This window comes from Loxodonta africana, chromosome X, assembly GCF_030014295.1.
Source record: "Loxodonta africana isolate mLoxAfr1 chromosome X, mLoxAfr1.hap2, whole genome shotgun sequence".
NCBI classification, from domain to species: domain Eukaryota; kingdom Metazoa; phylum Chordata; class Mammalia; order Proboscidea; family Elephantidae; genus Loxodonta; species Loxodonta africana.
The window spans coordinates 139,530,484-139,551,345 of NC_087369.1; the positions used below are offsets into that span (position 1 = coordinate 139,530,484).

At 39.2% G+C, this 20,862-nt stretch overlaps 1 protein-coding gene across 27 annotated transcripts in view; it reads right to left on the reverse strand.

The window, feature by feature from the left end:
* KLHL13 (kelch like family member 13) overlaps positions 1-20,862 on the reverse strand; it is a 171,171-nt gene that overhangs the window by 80,049 nt on the left and 70,260 nt on the right. For 3 of the 27 annotated variants that reach the window (XM_064278696.1, XM_064278703.1, XM_064278700.1), the window contains exon 8: positions 24-148. The exons of the other annotated variants lie outside the window; for them this stretch is intronic. The gene's annotated coding sequence lies outside the window, so the exon portion shown is untranslated. The remainder of the gene's footprint in view (positions 1-23; positions 149-20,862) is intronic. 27 annotated transcript variants of the gene reach the window in all.

A 20,862-nucleotide genomic window follows, 5' to 3' on the forward strand; every position in this document is an offset into this window, starting at 1 on the left:
CTCCTCAAATAAAAAATACTCACGTTCAATCTAACATCATCCTCTGCCCCAGACAGTGCCACATCCACCACACTCTGTGTGTGTTTCGAAATGACACATAGGGTTAGAAGGTTTCACACCAGAATGTGCACGTGTCTCCAAACATATGCTATGGAAGGAAAGAGGTTCATTTTCATCATGCTTATGAGAATACAAATTTCAAATATTTTTCATCATTTCGTATGATATTCGTTTCCTTTGTAGTTGGTCCTTTTACAACAGTACCACGTGGTTTCGGTAATTAGAAAATTTGATGATCTTATCTATCTGAAGATACATGACTGATTTTATCAAAATTTCCATCATAGTCAGCATATTTACTTGTTCAAAGTTCCATTTTTATGCACTGATCCATATTGGATTCAACAATAACAACAGGGAAAAACAACAACAAAAACAGAGCACAGGTTTGATTCCAATTTGCAATTAGGAATACTATAAATACTTCGCATTATTTAAAATTACCAGCTTCTGGATGTAAAGTTTTGCTGTATCACTGAAATGAATGCAACACTTCATTCCTGGACATGCCTGGGCACTGCACCAGTAATTCATTTAGCCTGGATGAGACACTGTCACTTACTCTAGTTTTGACTTCAACAATAATATCCACAAATGTGACACACTAGGCTTTTCCCCACAAAAAACATTAAAACAAACAGCAAAACTATTCAAAATTGAAGGTGTTAGTCTGTGTACGGCCAGTAGCATGCACACCACCAGTAGCATCCACACCAAACATCAGAAAACACTGATCTGGTACAACCTATTTTTAAAAGCTAAACATGCTATGTTCATATTTTATGTTTGAAAGAAACAGAAAGCTTCCATCTTGTCTGCAAAGAGACAAAGAAAAGGTGTGGAACTCAGCACAAAGTAAATCAAACTGAAGAAGGAGGTTTCTAACAAACCTGAAGACTCATACCTTTGACTTCATAAGAGAGTGGTTATTAAGTGTCTTTGGTGGTCATCTCACAGAACCTAAGCTGTAAAGGCAAGTGCTTTAGCAAGGACTCATAGTCACTTGCACTTTGCAACATCTTCCACTGGGAGATGCACTCATCCTGTGATTTGACAGGCTACTTTGTGTTCAAAGAGTAACCACCTCCGATTTTATTTCAACAGTATGTTACATCTCCTCCTAAATTCAATCATATATGTCATTCACTATAAAGTTCTACACCCACTAACACTCTCTACTGGCAAACAAGATAGAATGAATCTTACTGGTTTTTAAACAAATCGTTTCCCTTTTTCAACATAAAGATTATCTAAGAATCTTTGTATCTACTTCTGTAGGGAAAGGATTTAACTAATTTTTCAAATGCAGGTATTCATTGACATACACAAAAATATAAAACATACCTGAAAAGTTGTATAAAAAATAGAATTTTTTACCTTGAAAACTTCTACTGCCACTGACTTCTGATATCTAACTGGACGTAGGTTTCAATTAAAAACAAACAAGCAAAACTCTGTTCCCAACCAAAATATTTTAAAATAAGTCCAAAACATAATAACTTAATATAAGAAAACCCATAACGATTAAATATGATAATATATGCCAAGTGCCTAGCACAAGACCCATTGCGTTATAGCCATTTAACAAATGGCACCTATTAGACACTTCGGAAACCTTGGTGGCATAGTGGTTTGGTGCTACGGCTGCTAACCAAGAGGTCGACAGTTCAAAACCACCAGGCGCTCCTTGGAAACTCTATGGGGCAGTTCTACTCTGTCCTATAGGGTAGCTATGAGTCGGAATTGACTCGACAGCAGCTGGTTTGGGTTATTAGGCCCTTCAAATTTAGTGGCTCTCCTTGCAACTAAACCAGGGATCCTCAGGCTGGAATTAAGTTCTAATTGTCAGAGTTTCCATAACACAATTTGTTCCCCTATTTTAGCACTCAGAGCATTCTGCTTATCTAATAATTACCTGAATTTATATACCTGCTTTATTAGGTTATAAGCACTCCTGAAGGTATCTCAAAGCTGTTAAAAATAAAATATAATTTGAAAATTAAAAACATGGAACAGAAAGCTATTTAATAACTGCAAGTAATAACCCCAATTTTTGTAGGGTGCCCTGCCAACTACAAAACACTTTCATGTCCTTGATTTCATTAATTTATGATCTTTTATAACCTCTACCTTACAAATAAAGAAACTGAGACCCAGAGAACTCAGGTGACAGCCTCTCAAATATAAACCTGGGTTGTGGTTATTGTTGTTGTTGCTAGGTGCCGTCGAGTTGGTTCCGGCTCACAGCAACTCTAGTTACAACAGAAAGAAACACTGCCCAGTCCTATGCCATCCTTACAACTGTTGTTATGCTGGAGCCCATCATTACAGCCACTGTGTCAATCCATCTCATTGAGGGTCTTCTCTTTTGTTGACCCTCTACTCTACCAAGCATGATGTCCTTCTCCAGAGACAGATCTGTCCTGACAACATGTCCAAATTATGTCAGATACAGTCTCATCATCCTTGCTTCCAAGAAACATTCCTGGTTGTACTTCTTCCAAGACAGATTTGTTCATTCTTTTGGCAGTCCATGGTATAATCAATACTCTTTGCCAAAAATTGATTCAAAGGCATCAGTTCTTCTTCGGTCTTCCTTATTCATCATCCAGCTTTCACATGCATGTGAGGCGAATGAAAACACTTTGGCTTAGGTGAGGAGCACCTTAGTCTTCAAGGTGACATCTTCGCTTTTTAACATTTTCAAGAGGTTTTTTTGCAGCAGATTTGCCCAATGCAACGTGTCTTTTGATTTCTTCACTTCCACTTCCATGGGTGTTGATTGTGGAACCAGGTAAAATGAAATCCTTGACAACTTCAGTCATGATGTTGCTTACTGCTCCAGTTGTGAGGATTTTTGTTTTCTTTATGTTGAGGTGCAATCCATACTGAAGGCTGTAGTCTTTGATCTTCATCAGTAAGTGCTTCAAGTCCTCTTCACTTTCAGCAAGCAAGGTTGTGTCATCTGCATAACTCAGGTTGTTAATGAGTCTTGCTCTAATCCTGATGCCCCATTCTTCTTCATATAGTATTATTTGCTCAGCATACAGATTGATTAGGTATGGTGAAAGAATACAACCCTGACGCACACCTTTCCTGACTTTAAACCAATCAGTATCCCCTTGTTCTGCTCGAACGACTGCCTCTTGATCTATGTACAGGTTCCTCATAAGCACAAACTAGGTGTTATGGATTTAATTGTGCCCACTAAAAAGGTGTTGAAATCCTAACCCCTGTACCTGTGAATGTGATCGTGTTTGGGGGAAATAGGGGTTCACTTTGAAATGGTTAAGCATTTGGCTGCTGACCAAAAGGTCAGCAGTTTGAATCCACCAGCCACTCCTTGGAAACCCTATGGGGTAGTTCTACAAGGTCATATAGGGTCATTATGAGTCAGAATCAACTCCATGACAGCAGGTTTTTGTGATGTTAATGAGGCCATATAGGAGTAGCTAACATGGGTCCTAAACTTAATCCCCATGACTAGTACCTTCTAAAACGGAATATAGACACAGAGAGACACACAGATACACAGGGGGAAGATGCCATGTGAAGACAGAGGCAAATGCACCTTTAAGCCCAGGAACACAAGGATTGCTGACAGCTACTAGAAGTTGAAGGAGTCCCTCTGGGTGGCACAAACGGTTAAACTCTAGACTACTGGCCAAAAGGTTGGCACTTTGAACCCACGCAAAGGTGCCTCAGAAGACAGGCCTGGTGATATGCTTCCAGAAGACCACAGCCTTGAAAACTCTACGAAGCAATTCTACTCTGCATACATGGGGTCACCACGAGTCGCAATGGATTCAAGGGCAACTAAGAACAACAACTGGAAGCTGAAGGCAATGAAAAAGAATGATCCCCTAGGGGCAACGCCCTGAATTCAGACTTCTAGACTCCAGAACTGTGAGGAAATAAATTTCTCTTCTTTAAAGCCACCTGATTTGTGATATTTTGTTATAGCAGCTCTATGAAACTAAGACACTGAGATTAGAAAGAGACTACAAAGGACATCGTGTTTAGTAAAGGAGAGGGTCAGCAAAAAAGGGGGAGACCCTTAAGGAGGTGAATTGACCCAGTGGCTGCAACGATGGGCTCAAGCATAACAATGATTGTGAGGATGGCATAGGACCTAGCAGTGTTTCATTCTGTTGTACATAGGGTCACTATGAGTCGGAACTGACTCAACAGCACCTAACAACAACAAAGGCAAATAGGGAAAGAAGGGGAGAAGACTAAGAACTAAAGTAGGAGATATAGAGACAAAGAGTTACACAGAGACTCCACGGAAAGAACATTTTACATTTATGGTATTTTAAGACATTCCCTAAAAGATATTTGATATGTGTTGTATTTATTTTCTCAACTATAGGCACAATGGTATCATCTCTTAATAATCACCTTGTAGGTTTTTTGATAGTTTTTTAGAGGTGATATATGGTGGCTCATAGAGACTTTTAACTGGTTGTATCAATCTGGGTCTACTCAGGAGACAGAACCCACCCAATAATTTGACCAGGGAACATTTCATATAAAAAATTATTGCCTATGACAGGGAATCGGAGTGTTGAGGGACTGGCTAGTAATAAGTAAAGACTACTCTAAAAAACAGAGAAATGTCAGCCACGACCCCTAGGGCTGAGATAGAGCACCCAAAGAAGACCTTCCACTGCAGGCTGAGATACCACATCCAAGAAAATGCCTCCAGCCCACGACTGAGATTCAGACCTTGTTGGAGAGGGCATGGCTATAGCTCAATGGAAGGGCAGAGAAGTTGCTGTGGTGTCTGTCTGGAATTTGCCCGAAACCCACCCTCTAGGATCGCTATGAGTCGGAATCAACTTGATGGCATCTAACAACAACAGGGTGCAGGGAAGTCTCTTAGCAGAAGCACTCTGCTACAAAACTGTCTGGGTGGGGGTACCAGGAGAGGCTACTGAACACTGAGTGAAGAAGCTGAGCACTAGCAAAGCTGCCAGAGTGTAAGAACACCCTGCTGAGTGAGTACAATGGAAGCTGGAAGGAAAACCCTCTCCTCCTGAAATGCCTTTCCAGCACCCTCTACTGATAAAACTTCAATGACAGATGGCAAAGGAAACAAATATTTAAAGGGCTCAGGTCTATTTTCACAGAGCAGGCAAACAGTATGAGGTTGGAGCTGAGGGGCAATAAATCGATAACCAGCACTTTGATTAATAGAGAAATTCTGTTTTTAATCAAACAAACGACCAAATTATAGTTCAGCTAGGTAAAATACTTGTTTTATCAACTCCAATTTCTATTTTAAAAATTTGCTAGGATAAGAACTGTGTAGCTGTGTTGCTTGGATTCTATTACTTCATACTATATTTTCATTTTACTTGGATTACGTTTTACTTGGATCTGCAATCAATGCCTATGGAAGCAGCAGTCAAAAAAATCAAAGAACGTATTGCATTGGGAAATCTGCCGCAAAAGACCTCTTTTAAGTATTAAAAACACAAAGATGTTCCTTTGAGGATTAAGGTGTGCCTGACCCAAGCCATGGTATTTTCAATCGCTTCGTTTGCATGAGAAAGCTGGACAATGAATAAGGAAAACTAAAGATGAATTGATGCCTTTGAATTATGATGTTGGCGAGGAATACTGAATATACCATGGACTACAAAAAGAACAAGCAAATCTGTCTTAGAAGAAGTACGGCCAGAATGCTCCTTAGAAGCGAGGATGGTGTGATTTTATCTCACGTACTCTGGACATGTTGTCAAGAGGGACCACTCACTGGAGAAGGGCATCATCCTTGGTAGGGTAGAGGATCAGCAAAGAGAAGAAGACCCTCAACGAGATGGCTTGACACAGTGACAGCAACAGTGGACTCAAACATAGCAATGATTGTGAGGATGGCACAGGACCGGGGAGTATTTCTGTTGTACATAGGGTCCCTATGAGTCAGAAATGACTCAAAGACACCTAACAACAACATATTTAAAAAGATGTATAACAACTCCTATCCACTTATTCACAGAAATGAGATTAAAATTAAGCAGACTTTCCTTCCCAAAATATTGAAGGCAAAGACAATTAGAAGCCTTACTTGGATAATATGCCCTGCTAGGAGACCGGAGAAGAAAATCTTAAAAGACTACGAAGAATACAGGGGTCAAATTACCATCCTCCACCCAGCCTTGTGACACAGTGGTTAAGAACTTGGCTGCTAACCAAAAGGTCAGCAGTTTGAATCCACTAGCCATTCCTTTGAAATCCCACGAGGCAGCTCTACTCTGTCCTATAGGGTCACTATGAGTCAGAATGGACTTAATGGCAATGGCTTACCCATCCTAAAGCCAGATCAGACAATGATACACTATCAATGTGTGGTATGAAGGCTCATATATTTCAGTTATGGACTTATTCCTCAAAATAATGATTTTATATGTTAAAGTGTTTTTCATTGCCAAAGTGCTTTCACAGCTGCTAACTCATTTTATACTTGCGAGATGGGAATTGTTAGTCCCATTTGATAAACCACAAACATTCAAGTTTAATTGGTTAACCTAAGCTCACATAGGTGTTTACCACTGCCCTTCCCCAACACAGACATGCCCAATCACATGTGACAATTCCATTCCAGTTTTTTCATATAAAAATATACTTAAGAAAACCTGATCACTGGAAACCATTTGTCCAAGGCAGTTAAGACTAAAGAAAACAAATAGCTTACAATGAAGAGCTCAAACTGGACTACATATCCACAGATCACTCCGTGGAAATCCGAATATGTAAACCACACCTCCCCAAGGTTCAAATATTCTGGAGAGAAGATAAGATTTTAAGCAAATATTTCTGACTGCTTTTTATAGTTAGTTTGGTCTCCCTCAGACTAAAAGTAGGAAAAGACCTGCTTCCAGGGTCTTAAGTTCACTGATCTATTTAGCCAAACGAATTCAACCAAAAAGATCTTTCTGACTAGAACCTGTCCCTATCAGAGAATCCCAACCTATCATTAGAAATTCTGGGAAGGTTTCTGCTGCAACCTTCTTGTTGTTGTTGTTGTTAGGTGCTGTCGAATTGATTTCAACTCATATCCTGCCCCAATCTCCTAAAACTGCAACAAGATAAACTTGATTTCAATAAACTTCAATTAAACTTATATATGGGCACCAACTGCTCTGACAGAAATCACGATACAGGGTCCTGGACAGAGCTGGAGAAAAATGGAGAACGAAATTCTAACTCACAAAAAAAAAGACCAGACTTACTCGCCTGGTAGACTGAAGAAACCCCGAAAGTATGGTCCCCAGGAACCTTCACAGCTGAGTACTAAAGTCATTCCTGAGGTTCACCCTTCAGCCAAAGATTAGACAGGCCCATAAAACAAAAGGAGAGTAAAAGGGCACAGTAGCCCAGGGGCAAGGACTAGAAGGCAGGAGGGGACAGGAAAACTGGTAATAGGGAACCTAAGGTCAAGAAGGGAGAGTGCTGACACGTCATGGGGTTGTTAACCAATGTCACAAAACAATGTGTGTACTAACTGTTTAACAAAAAGCTAACTGGCTCTGTAAACCTTCATCTAAAGTACAATTAAAAAAAAGGTAAATGAAAAAATTATATCTGGGAAATCTCTCAACATTCAAAGATTACAACCAACAACACATTGCTTTGCAAACCTAATAGAGAGGAACAGTCAGACTGGCCAGGGAATGAGAATAAAAGTAAAGTTATGCTCACTTCAATAGCTTTCAAGGGAGTGTTTGCTCATGATTTGGGGTTTTGTGTATCAGTGAAATTTCAAAAACATCTTGAGGTCCTACATAGGGTAGCCAACTTATTTTGCACAGTAAGAACATTTTACAAGGCAACTATAGATTCACGACCCCTTATCTACAATTTCAAAATCCAAACATATTTGGAAATCTTTTTTTCTTTTTCCCCTCTAATTCATTTGGAAGCAAAATTTGAACTGACCTGAACTCATCTGGCAGTAAAACCTGCCCTGAACTGGCGTGAGGTTATTCATAGGCTTTTTCTGTTTCACTTAGTGGAAATATCCTTGCACTTCACTGCAGAACTATGAATGTAAACGATTATGGAGAGTCACCTCAGACCCTGCTGGGGGTGCCACGCAATATAGGTTATTTGTACTGTATTATCTTTCTAAAATGCAGAAAGAACCTAAATTCTGAAATATGTCTTGCCACAGTTTGTTCATGATCGTTTCCTTAAAGAGAGGGAAAAGCACATTTTAAAAATAAAAAAGTATATATACAATGAAAATCTCAGAATAAGGATGATCCTTTATAATTAAAGAATTTAGCATTCTGGGCAGGGGGTGGAGGGGGTCACTAAATGTTTTTTTTTTTTGTTATTCCACTGCAGGCCTGTGATAATACCTGTAACAAACCTGTGTGCTAACTGGGATCTGGGAACCACTGCAACTGGAAAACATTCTGCTCAAAGGGCTCCATTTCAAAAGATGACATTTGGAACCTTTTTTGTAGACTGGGGCAGAATTGTCGCTATAAGGAAGGGGTGAGTTGAGCCATTCTATGACCACTGCAGATCATAGACAAATGATATTTAAGCAGAAAATGAGCCACTGGTCATGGGGAACATGGCCAGCAACAGAATTTTTAAATGCTTTTCTCCTTAAATGGCTACTAGCAAACAGATCAGAAAGTGCCTGCAGCTCTGATCCAAATCTACCTGAAAAAGTTGTTTGATTTTTAAAAAATTAACACAACTGAATTAACATCTATCTGCAGGATACGTCCAGAAAATCCAAACACATATCCTGATTGTTAGAAGGCTAGGCAAGCTGTGGGGAAAACCACCAGTAAACCATCTTGTCGTATAAGAATCTATGGCTTTTTCCGCTGGCTTATTTCTGAGCTCTGCCTATTCCTTGAACAGTTTGACGTATTAACAAACTGGACTACCCAGACACCTCAAATTCTATCCTAGCAGATGCTAATGAATCAGGTGACCTATAGTTTAAGAGATACAATTAAACCACTCCCACAGGGGCCACCATCTGCATCTATACACAATAAACTATGCAGTTCAACAGCATTTAATGAGTCTCTACTTTGTATAAGTCACTGGGACAGATGCAAGAAATGGATGGCTAGATAGGAGTAAGTCATTTTCCTCATGTTCTTCATGGTCCAGTAAGGACAGACTATAAACAAGTAATTATTTTGCAATGTTCTAAGTGTTATAATAGAGGTAAAATAAAGCACTATACGATAGAATATCATATACTTCTGTTGGGGGTTCACAGTGCCAAGACCGAGCAAGAGCAAAGGCACAGAGCAGTGCCGGAATAAACCTTTAGAGGTCTTGACCGCAGAAAAGGCTATGGTATCTCCCTTACATGTATTTAAAATTATAAACAATTCTAAACTATAAACTAAGTGTAAGGAAAAATTTATTTAATGATGACAATGTTATGCTTATGAAATATCAAATACCTTTTTGTCCCTTATTTTGTGGTGCCCCTGCCTGGTTGATGCCCTGAGTATTGCTTAATCTGCCCGCTGGGTAATCCAGCACATCACAGAGGTAGGAAGGGACATGTCTGGGGATGGTCAAATAATGTGGTGCAGCCACAGCACAGGGTACCAAAATGAGAAGTGGGTCAAAGTGGGGCTGGAAATGTAGTTTGGGAGCCTGATAATGAAGGTTCTTCTATGCCATGCTAAGAAGGTCAGACATTATGAAACACGTCCATACCATGAATAAGGAAGACTAAAGAAGAACTGATGCTTTTGAATTGTGGTGTTGGTGAAGAATAGTGAATATACCGTGGACTGCCAAAAGAATGAACAAATCTGTGTTAGAAGAAGTACAACCAGAATGCTCCTTAGAAGCAAGGGTGGCGAGACTGCATCTTACACACTTTGGACATGTTGTCAGAAGGGATCAGTCCCTGGAGAAGGACATCATGCTTGGTAAAGTACAGGGTCAGCGGAAAAAAGGAAGACCCTCAACGAGGTGGATTGACACAGTGGCTGCAACAATGGGCTCAAGCATAACGACGAGTGTAAGGATGGCTCAGCACCGGGCAATGTTTCCTTCTGTTGTGCATAAGGTCGCTATGAGTCGGACCTGACTCATCAGCACCTAACAACAACAACCCTTTTGAATAAAATAGGAATCTATGACTCCACATTGATACAAACAAATAAACAAATAAATGAAAGTTTGATCAGGAATAAGGTATTAACATAGTTTCAAAGTAACCCCCCCCAATACTAATTACTTACAAAGAGAGAAAAATGTTAACTTTAAAGTGAATAAGCCCGACAGATACCACCTTAAGTTAATATCATCGTTACCGGACAAACCAAATCAGGTGCCATGTGACAAGATGCAATGACAGTACAGTATCATTTCTGTCCTATTCCCGCCAAAGAAGCAAAGCCTGAAAATAATCATGAGGAACTATTACGATAAACTCAAATTGAGGGACATTCTACAAAATTCCTGGCCTATAATCTTCAAAAGGGTGAAGATCATGAAAGTCACAGAACGACTGAGGAACTGTTCCAGATTGAAGAAAACTAAGGAGACATGACAATCAAATGCAATACATAATTCTGAACTGAAACTTTTTGCAATCAAGGACACTTTGGGGATAATTGGAAAAATGTGAATGAGCTTTGATTAACATGTGGTAATGTACTAATGTTAAATTTCCTGATTTTGATGTTTGTGTTGAGGTTATGTAGGAAAATGTTCTCCTTTATAGGAATTATACACTGGAGTGTTGGGGGCTGATGAGGCATAGTGTGAGCAACTTACTCTATAATGATTCAGGAAAAAAAATTTCGGTGTACTGTTCTTGCCATTTTCTGTAAATATGAGATTGTTTCGAAATAAAAATTTTTACAAATTGGAAAATACTAACACAACGTTTGGTACATCCATACAGTAAAGTAATACTGATGATGCCGCTGAAGACAAAAACACAATAACCACAATAGAAAAGAACATTTGTGCGCATGTTATGTTTCCAGACAGTGTTAAGCATTTTACAAGCATTATGTCATTTAGTGCTACATAGTTGTTACGCGTTGCTGTAAGTGATGCTGAAGAGGAGTGGGGACACAGAAAGATACTCTAAGTATATTAAGCAATAAACGCAAATACCAAACAGTATGTATGAGTTCATTTTTATAAAAATAATAACGCACATACATTTTACATGGAGATAGACCAAAATGTTAACTGAAATATTATTCCTGGGTGATTGGGTTATGAATGATTTGTATTTTCTCCTTTTTTCAAATATTCATTTTCACATTTTTAAAAATACTGACCATGTATTAATTTTTCAATACAATTTATTTTAAAATTTACTGTTTTGAACAACATCTAATAACAACATGGGAAATACTGATGTTGCATTATAATTAGAGAAAAGCACTACACTAAACTACTTAAAAAGTATGAGTCCAATTTTGCCTTATTTAAAAAACGAAAAAAAGACCAAAAGAAATATACCAAAATGTGTTAACAGTAGTTAAATCTGAATGATGGGGTTACAAATTTTCTTTTTTAATTTATACTTCTATAAATTTTCTAAATTTTCTACTATGAACATGGATTAATTTTATAAAAAGAAAAAAATATTTCCTTTCAATGATTATTTAGTAATCTGTTTTATAGGAAACAAAAGAAGAGAGGTAGGAGAGTGAATCGGAATTGAATGAACAATGCTGTGAACAGTAAGAACTGTGCCTGGATGTAGATACAGGCGTCAAGTATATATTTAAGGCCAAATAATGCACCAGCACTGCACTCACAGCAAGCTTTGCAATGCAGACACGGTTGAATTTGCATTCTGTATTTATCCTCTCCCTCCCTTCCACTGATTATACATCAATACTATCGACACTATCTAACCCACAGAAAACAAACTACTTGAAGTGTTTTGCTAAGGGGAAATGTATTTTATACATTAAAAATAATCATAAAGCTTCACCAATCTAACTAATACCCACCCGTTACCGTCGAGTCGATTCCGACTCACAGCGACCCCATAGGACAGAGTAGAACTACCCCACTGAGTTTCCAAGGAGCGCCTGGTGGATTTCAACCTCCAACCTTTTGGTTAGCAGTCATAGCACTTAACCTTTACGCCATCAGGGTTTCCAATCTAACTATAAATATGAAACTTATCACATGCACTACACAATACTGAAAATTTGACAGAATTCAGTTAACCACAGAAGCTTCTTCTTTCTTGCCTTAAATATGTGAAACGCACGTTTCTGATGTTGAAACAAGACTAAACTCATTTAACTGTTTCAGAAAACCTGTGTACTCTTGTCTTGGCTCTTTCACTTGCTAAATGAGCTGGGAGAAGTTCTCTCACCTTTGGGCTTCAGATTCCCCATCTTTTTACATTTAACAGGGTTGGATGCTATCTCTACCATCTTTTTTCTATCTCTAAACAAATGTAGTCTGTTATTTCTGGAGCCACAACTATTCTTAGAAAAACAAATAGCCTTAGGTCTGTTTTCAATTCCTTGCAAAAAATCAGCTTGAATTTTTTCAGGGTCCACCTTCCAAGGAGAACAAAATAATTCAAGCATATCATCTCACTAATTTTCAAGACAGGAGAAAGCATTTCTGTTCTGGGGGGGAAAAAAAACTGGTAGCGATTAAGTAATTCGTCACTCTTATGTTGACAAAGTCAGGATCAGAAAACAGTTTTTCAAATTCCAAACTCCGTATTGCACTCTGCCTTTTCAACAGAAGGGTAAATCAGGTAAATGAACTATCCTTAAGGGGAAATGGGTAGGAATATGGAGTCAAAAGCTAACATTTCTGTACTTTTTCCTTCCTGTCGCACAGTCAAAGGGTAAATGTAACATCGAAGGGCAGGCGTTGGGGTCTGGAGATCAAGTAGCTATCTCTCACTAGAGTCCTTAGCCATCTTAGCAGTGCCTCAAGGAACCTCTAGAGAAAAGTGTGTTGTAGACGGCCTCCTACTGCGTCTAACAGCCACCCAAGCTTGAGAAGGCAAAAGTGGGAGTTAAACCAACCCTGAGAAACCTGCCAACTCTGGACAACGGCTGATCTTGAACACATTTGGACAAAGCTACATATTAGTATTTTCAGTAATGTGCTAGGGAAAAAATGACATGGTCTACATCTAAGCGCAGCTCTTCCTGTCATAAAGAACACTAAATATAATTTGAATTCACTCTCCTGTCTCTTTTATTTTGCTTCCCCGAAAACAGAGTGCTAAACAGTGGCATCGCCAGGGGGGTGCAAGGGGTGCAGACCGCACCCCTTGACACTGTCAGAGGGGGCGACACCAAAATGACGCCGCTGCCACCAGGGGAGGGGCCACCAAGGCAGTGGCGTCACTAGGGTTGGTGTCACCCATCACCCATCACCCAGTGCAGTAACTCATCACCAACCACCACCCCCGATTACCTCCAGTCAGGGTGTGGGTAGCTGCCCGGGGAGCCCGCCATTGGGCAGAGACCCTTGTCCCTGCCTTTGCCAATGGGAGAGAGCAGGAGCTGCAGGGAGGTGCAGGAGGCAGGGCTAGGGGGTCACTCCACCCACCTGGGAGTTCCACCGGCTGATCCCATCCACGGGGGTTGGGGGGGTGACACCATGAGTTAACACACTGGGTGACACCAACCCTAGTGATGCCACTGGTGCTAAGATCACTAGAGGATTTCCTTCTAGCTTCTATAGCTTGTGTCCATGTCAGCTACTCCATGCTGTGCTCATCCAGGAAAACATCTTCACCTTCGTGAGAATTTATTTCATAACACACCATAGATGAGAAGAGGAAGGAGGGCACATTTCCTTTCCCTGAATGTCAGACAAAGGCCTCAGACTCTTAGAGAGACCCATAGTAGGGCTGTCTGTGGTCACAAAGCTTTAAAATGCCATAGCTAAATTTCAAAGGTAGGAAAGAAACTATAATCCACTGAAAGAGTAGAGTTGCAAAAGAAAAGGTATTACTCTCTTTCTGTTCGTTTTAATCTGAAAGGAGGCAACGGTAAGGAGCCCTAGTGGCTCCATGGTTAAGCTTCAGCTGCTAACTGAAACGTCCATGCGAACCCACCAGAGGCTCCTCAGGGGAAAAGACCTGGCGATCTGCTCCCGTAGATTACAGCCTATGAAACCCCATGGGGAACTTTCATTCTGTCACATGGGATCGCTATGAGTCAAAATCAACAGGACGGCACCTAACAACAGGCAATGGTAAAAAGACAAAAGAAGTTGGGGAGGAGGGTACTGTGGTCAGGGCAGGTTGAAATAATCCAGAACACAGAACCAATAACCAGAAACACAAAGGAAAATGGTTGTCTTCTGGCTGTATATTTTTTAAAAGTATCCACATTTATTAAGGCTATGAATTATTTCATGGGTCGATATTCTTTATCACATGTGACCCTAAATAGAACATGACCCAACTGTGGTTTGAGAGCCTTTGGAAATTTTACAGAATCTTTTAATACTGGGAAGCCGAAAAGGGAAAAATGAAAGACTGAAAAAAGAGAGGACTGAATTTTTTTTTTTTTTTTAAAGAAAAACATGTTTATCAACTTCCAGGCTCCCAACTCATTAATATCACTTAACCTATCAAAGTGTATGCACACTCAGAATAAGCAGAACTGGCCTGGCCTTAGGGCAAACATCACAGAGCTCTGCTCAAAAATTAGTCATTTTTTCTCATTAAGTTCCTGCCCTCTCTAATGATCATCTTGAGAACAGTTTAACCATTAACTACCTACCATGAATTAGTTTATTCAAGATTAGGGAACCAGTTAATGAAAATGTATTTAGGGAACAGGACACAGGATAGGTAAACTAGAGGTGGTGGGAATGGAGTGTGAGGCATGGCCCCTGGGGACAAGCAGGGGCAAAAGGATAGAGGTGAGAAAGTCAAGTAGTATAATGGAAAAGGAATATGCAGTTTCCTCTGCCTGAAAGACCCTTTTCTTCCTCTGCCTGTCAAATTCCTAATGATCAAATCTCTACCTCTTGATCATTGGTAAGTTTCCTCAGGCTGAGTTATTCCTTCATTCCTTCCCTTTTCAGTGCTTCCATAACACTGAGCTGATACACAGATCATTCAGTACCTATTATTAAGAATCTATAGACAAAATATGGTACATACATAAAATAAACTCTTACTCAGCCATAAAGAGAAATGAAGTCCTGCTACATGCCACAACATGGATGAACCCTGAAAACATTATGCCGAGTAGAGTAAGTCAAGCACAAAAGAACAAATATTATGTGATCCTACTTATAAGAAATAAGCAAATGTATAGAGACCACAGCTTATCTATTAGTGGTTGCCAGGGACAGGAGAGAGGGAAAAAGGGAAAGTCAAGCTTAAGAGGCACTGAGTTTCTGTTAATGGCGGTAGAATAATTTTGAAAAGGACAGTAGTAATGGCTGCACAGCACGATGAATGTAATCAATGCCACTGAATTGTACGTGTAAACATTGTTGAATTGGCAAATGTTGTTATATATATTTTTACCACAATGAAAATAAAGAAATTAATTTTTGAAATCTATATCAAAAAATTAATTTCTTTATTTTCATTGTAAGAAGTTCTGGGGATAAAAAGTTTCAAAACCCCGATTCTTAAGGAGCTCCCAATCCAGGGAAGGAGACAGGCTGCCATATAGTTAACTACACAGACTCTGAAACTAGACTTCCTAGGTTTGAATCCCGGCTCCACGTTTACTTGTTGTGTGACCACAGACAACTTACTTAATCTCTCTGTGCCTCAGTTTCCTCATTTGTAGAATAATGATAGTGTCTATTTTATAGGATTGTTAAATAATAAAAGTAAAATAAATTAATATATATAAAGGCTTTGGACCTGGCACAAAAATATTATTTGAGTGTTAGCTAGTATGATTACTATTACCAACACAATTAGTGCTACTACAGGGACTCTGGTCATGAATATCACCACCACAAAAGTACACAGTGAATGCTATAGAAGTCATAAGGAAAAGAAAAAGGAACACCTAATTCTGCTTGGAAGACCTTGCGGGTACATGTCAGTGAAGTTTTCACAGGGGAATTAATACCTGTGCTGGTCTTGAAGGATAAACAGGAATTGGTTAGGTCACGAATCAGAGAGCGAGTATTCCTGAAAGAGGAATGGAAATACAAGGGAACATGTCACCTTCCAAGGTGTGGGGAGGTTGCAACATGGGCTCCAGGCAGGTGAGGCCCAAGAGGTAGAGAGGAGCCACCTGAAAGGCCTTGCCACCCTAGGAACATATTTACATTCCAGAGAGATCTTTACAGCTGCAGTGGGAAGGATGGACAGGTGGGGGAGTAAGAGGGGAATGAGGGATCAGACTAGAGGCAGAAAGTCAGATTAGAAGGATATTAACGATGATCTAGGAGAAAAATTACATGGGCTGTAACCAAGGAGGTGGCTATAAGAGCAAAGTGGCTGGGGGAACAGATTGGAGTAATAATAAGGGAAGAAAAATCGGACTTGGTGACTGAATGCGGTGGATGAGAAAGAAAGTGGAATCCAGGATGATGCCCAAGTTACTGAGTTAGGCACTTGAGCTAATGGTGGTGTCATTAAATGAGGCCGAGCATACAGACGAGGAGGTAGGTGCTGGGGCAGGGTTGCGGGGGGTGGGGGGGGGTAGGTAGTGAGATCCCACGGGTTTGGCCATGTCTGCTTTACAGTACTGGGGAATCTTCATATATGAGTTCCAAAATATTCACAATGGTTTCAGATAAGTGGGGTTATACTTTTTCATATTTTCCCAGATTCTTCACAGTGAGTGTATATTATACAATCGGGGGAGGAAAACTTTAAGAAAAATACATGAATGTCCAATTTTAAATAACAGATAGGTAGTAACCTCTAATCCGGTCTCCCCCAAACTCCCATTAAAATATCTTAAAGATACAAAGAGCGAGGAAAACTAATGCCAGCAGTGAAACAGATCTGGCAAAGGTTCTGCTTTTTAAAGCAGCCAGAGTACTGTTTCCTTTTACTGTGCTCCCCTTGTCCCCTCACCCACTCATCTACCCACCACTCACCACTAGCACCTCTTCTGTGTTTCTATCAAGCCATAAATTACAACTCTTAGAAAATAATAGGGAGGAAGGAAGAATCCCGTGTGCCAGGCTCTGGAAACATGACATGTCCGTTTCTTATTGCTGTTGTAACAGACTACCACAAACTCAGTGGCTTAAAACAACACAAACGTACTGTTTTACAGTTCTGAAGGTCAGAAGCCTGAAATCAAGTTGTTGGCAGGGTACCAGCGGAGAATCTATTTCCTTGCCTTTTCCAGCTTTTAGGGGCCATCTGCATTCCTTGGCTCCTGACCCCTTCCTTCATCTTCAAAAGGGCATCTCCTTTTCCTGACTCCGTCTCCTCCTGCCTCCCTCTTATAAGGACCCTTGAGATTACATTGGGCCCACTTGCATAATTCAGGATAATCTCCCCATCTCTCAAGGTTCTTAATTTAATCACATCTGCAAAGTCTCTTTTGCCATGTAAGGTAACACATTCACAGGTCTCAGGGTTTGGGCTATGGATATTTTTGAGGGGGCCATTATTCTGTCTTCCATACATAGCTAAAAGTCCTGAACATCAACTTGTTGTCCTGCTTTAGATTTCAGAAAAAGTTTCGATCAGTATCCAAGAGCACAAAGAGCGGAGCAATGCCTATTTACTCATTCATTCAGCAAATATTTATTGAGCAACTACTATGTGGCATTCACTGTTGTATTTGCTAAAATGAAATCAGTAAACAAGACAGACAAGATCCCTGCCCTCTTACAGCATCTACTCTGATAAGAATAGATAATAAATAAACAAATACGGAAAATAATAGTGATAGTGATGAGAGTTATGCTGAGAATTAAACCCTATTTTAATTTAAATTGCATGGTTAAAGAAGACTTCTCAGGTGAGAGGACATTAAAATAGAGATCTGGATAACAAGAAGAACCAGCCACACAAAAACCATGGAGAAGAAAATTCCAGGTAAAGGAAACAGCCAGGACAAAAGATACTCAGAGAATCTTTCTTCCTTTAAAAAGAACCAAACAGCAAAACAACTAGCATAGGGCCAATGTAAGTGTATTGAAAAACAAGGAAAAAGGCGTTTGTCATCCTAAAGGCTCACTGAAAAAGCAGAACTACTACCAAACCAAAAAACCAAAGCCAGTGCTGTAGAGTCAATTCTGACTCATAAGGACCCTATACAGGAGCCAGGAAAAACAAAATGTTGAGAAAACATGGCCTCATTGAGGCAGGAAGAAAAAGGCAAATACGATAACAAGTTAAGACGAAGAAAGCTATAAACTACAGTGGTTAAACTGCAAGGAAACTAAACCTGTGTAACAACCAAAATGTACACAGGAGAGAGTAAAGAGGGGATCTGACACTGTATAAAAGAAAATCGATAAAGAGAAGTACCAATTTAAACAGCTCTCCTAGAACACAAAGGAAAAGCACAACAAATATTAAAGTGAAGAAAGAAAATATGATACATACAGAAGACACTATAACTCTTTACACTCAGAATTGGAAGCAATTTAAATACTTAATATTAAGTTGTTTGTACCATGGAATCATGCAGCTACTATTTTTACTACAGCTTATTGGCACATGAAAATGCTCATGATACACATAAGAAAAACAACGGGATACAAACACAACACAGAGTATAATAAAACACTACCTACCACAAATTATTAACCATTTACCATGTGCCAGTAGTCTGACTGTCTTACAAAGATTTTATTTAATTTTCAAAACAATCCCATACAGTGATATTATTTTATTTTATACATGAGGTTAAGAGAGGAAAGCCAGTAGAGGTTAAGAGACTTCCCCCAAGTTCACATAGCTAGTAAAGCTAGTAAACAGCAGAGCAGGATTTCAACCTTTATTTGGCTGACTTCAAAGCCTCTGCTCTTAACAATAACCAGATCATGTTCAATAATTACAACCTCAATTACATTTAAAAGTGCACCAAAAAGACCAGAGGGAAAATCCACCAACTTGTTAATAGACATTACCGTAGGTAACTATTTTCAGGGCAAATATATACTTTTCTATTTTTCTAAGTACTTTGTAATGAGTAGGTATTACAGAATCAGAAAAACAAGTGAACTGAGGGAAGGTGGGGAGAGGGAATAAAAAACATTCAGTCTACGACTCATGAAAAAGATTTAGACTTCAGATGTGAATGTTAAAATTTTGGCATATACGTGGGGCTGTAGATGTAATCACCCTGAAAGAAAGAGTATGTAAAATATGAACAGAACTATGAACAGTAACATTCAAGACAAAGACAGAGGAAGTCAAATCCGGGTAGTAATTCTGCTCCCCAGGTATAGAAAAGCTTCCTACAGCCTGAAAAAATTCCTCTGAATAGACAAAATATGCAATATTACTAACAAGTTCATGTCCTTTGTATAAAATGATGCAACTCTTCAGTGAAAGGAACAAATATGCTGATAAACTGCATGTGCACTTTTTGCAAAGTCGTATGACAATGACAACGGGTAACCAAAAACTACAAAATGTTTGAACCAAACTAAACCCATACTATAAAATGTTACTGGCCCCAGAAATGTACGCATTACCTTCTATAATACAATCCTTATAGGAAACTTCTAGCCTAAGATTTGACCTTATAATTATTGCCTCACTTACTTCAACAAAAACTAGACCCTTGCAAGCTTTTTAATCCTCAAATATCACAGAAAAAAAAAAGTCTTAATGGAAGTTTAGAAAGCCCAAATTTTGAAAACAGTAATAAAGAATTGATCTTTGATGGCTGATCACCTTGTAAAATCATTTTCCTTGAAGTTGATCAAACATGGGTTTAGTGAGCACCTGCTATGTGCTTAGGCTTAAAGATATAATTCCACGCTTTTAAAACTAAAAGGAAGGTTGGGATCTTTGAAGCCTTACATTTTACAGATGAAGACATTGCTTGACGAATAGTAAAAGTTCAAATATTTTTGAATACTTGAATGGCTTGATTCCCAGTCCTGTGTTCTCTTGACATTATACACTATTAAGAAATAATTATATGTCAGTAAAAACATTTGGACTTATTTCTAGACTCTATATTAAACTCATCAGCCTATTTTACAGTTATAATGATTGTTACTTAACATCCAATCACTTAACTAGATGTAAGAGTTGACTGGGAAACAATAGGTGGCGATTGAGTAGTAGAATTCTCGCCTTCCATGCAGAAGACTTGGCTTCTGTCCCCAGAAAATGCATCTCATGTGTGGCCACCATCTGTCTGTCAGTGGAGTCCTGCATGTTGCTATGATGCTGAAAAGGTTTCTGTGGATCTTCCAAACTAAGATGGACTAGGAAGAAGACCTGGAGATCTACTTCCAAAAATCAGCCAATGAAAACCTTATGAATAACAAATAGCCAAAATAAGGGACTCAAACATACCATTGAGCATGAAGATGACACAGGACTTGGCAATATTTCACTCTGTTTATACATAAGGTCACCGTGGATTGGAGCAAACTTGATGGCAACTAACAACAACCCTACGATCCAACAACTGCACATCTAGGTATATATCCAGAATAAATGAGTGCATATGACCACAAAAAGATCTATACAAGAATGTCAATAAGAGCTTTATTCATAACTGTGAAATACTGGATATGCCTTAAATGTCTATTAACAGGAAAATGGGTAAACAAATTGTAGCCTAATTAAACAATGGAATACTACACAGCAACAAAAAAAGAACAAAAGACTGATACATGCAGTTAATGGTAGATTTCAATACCATT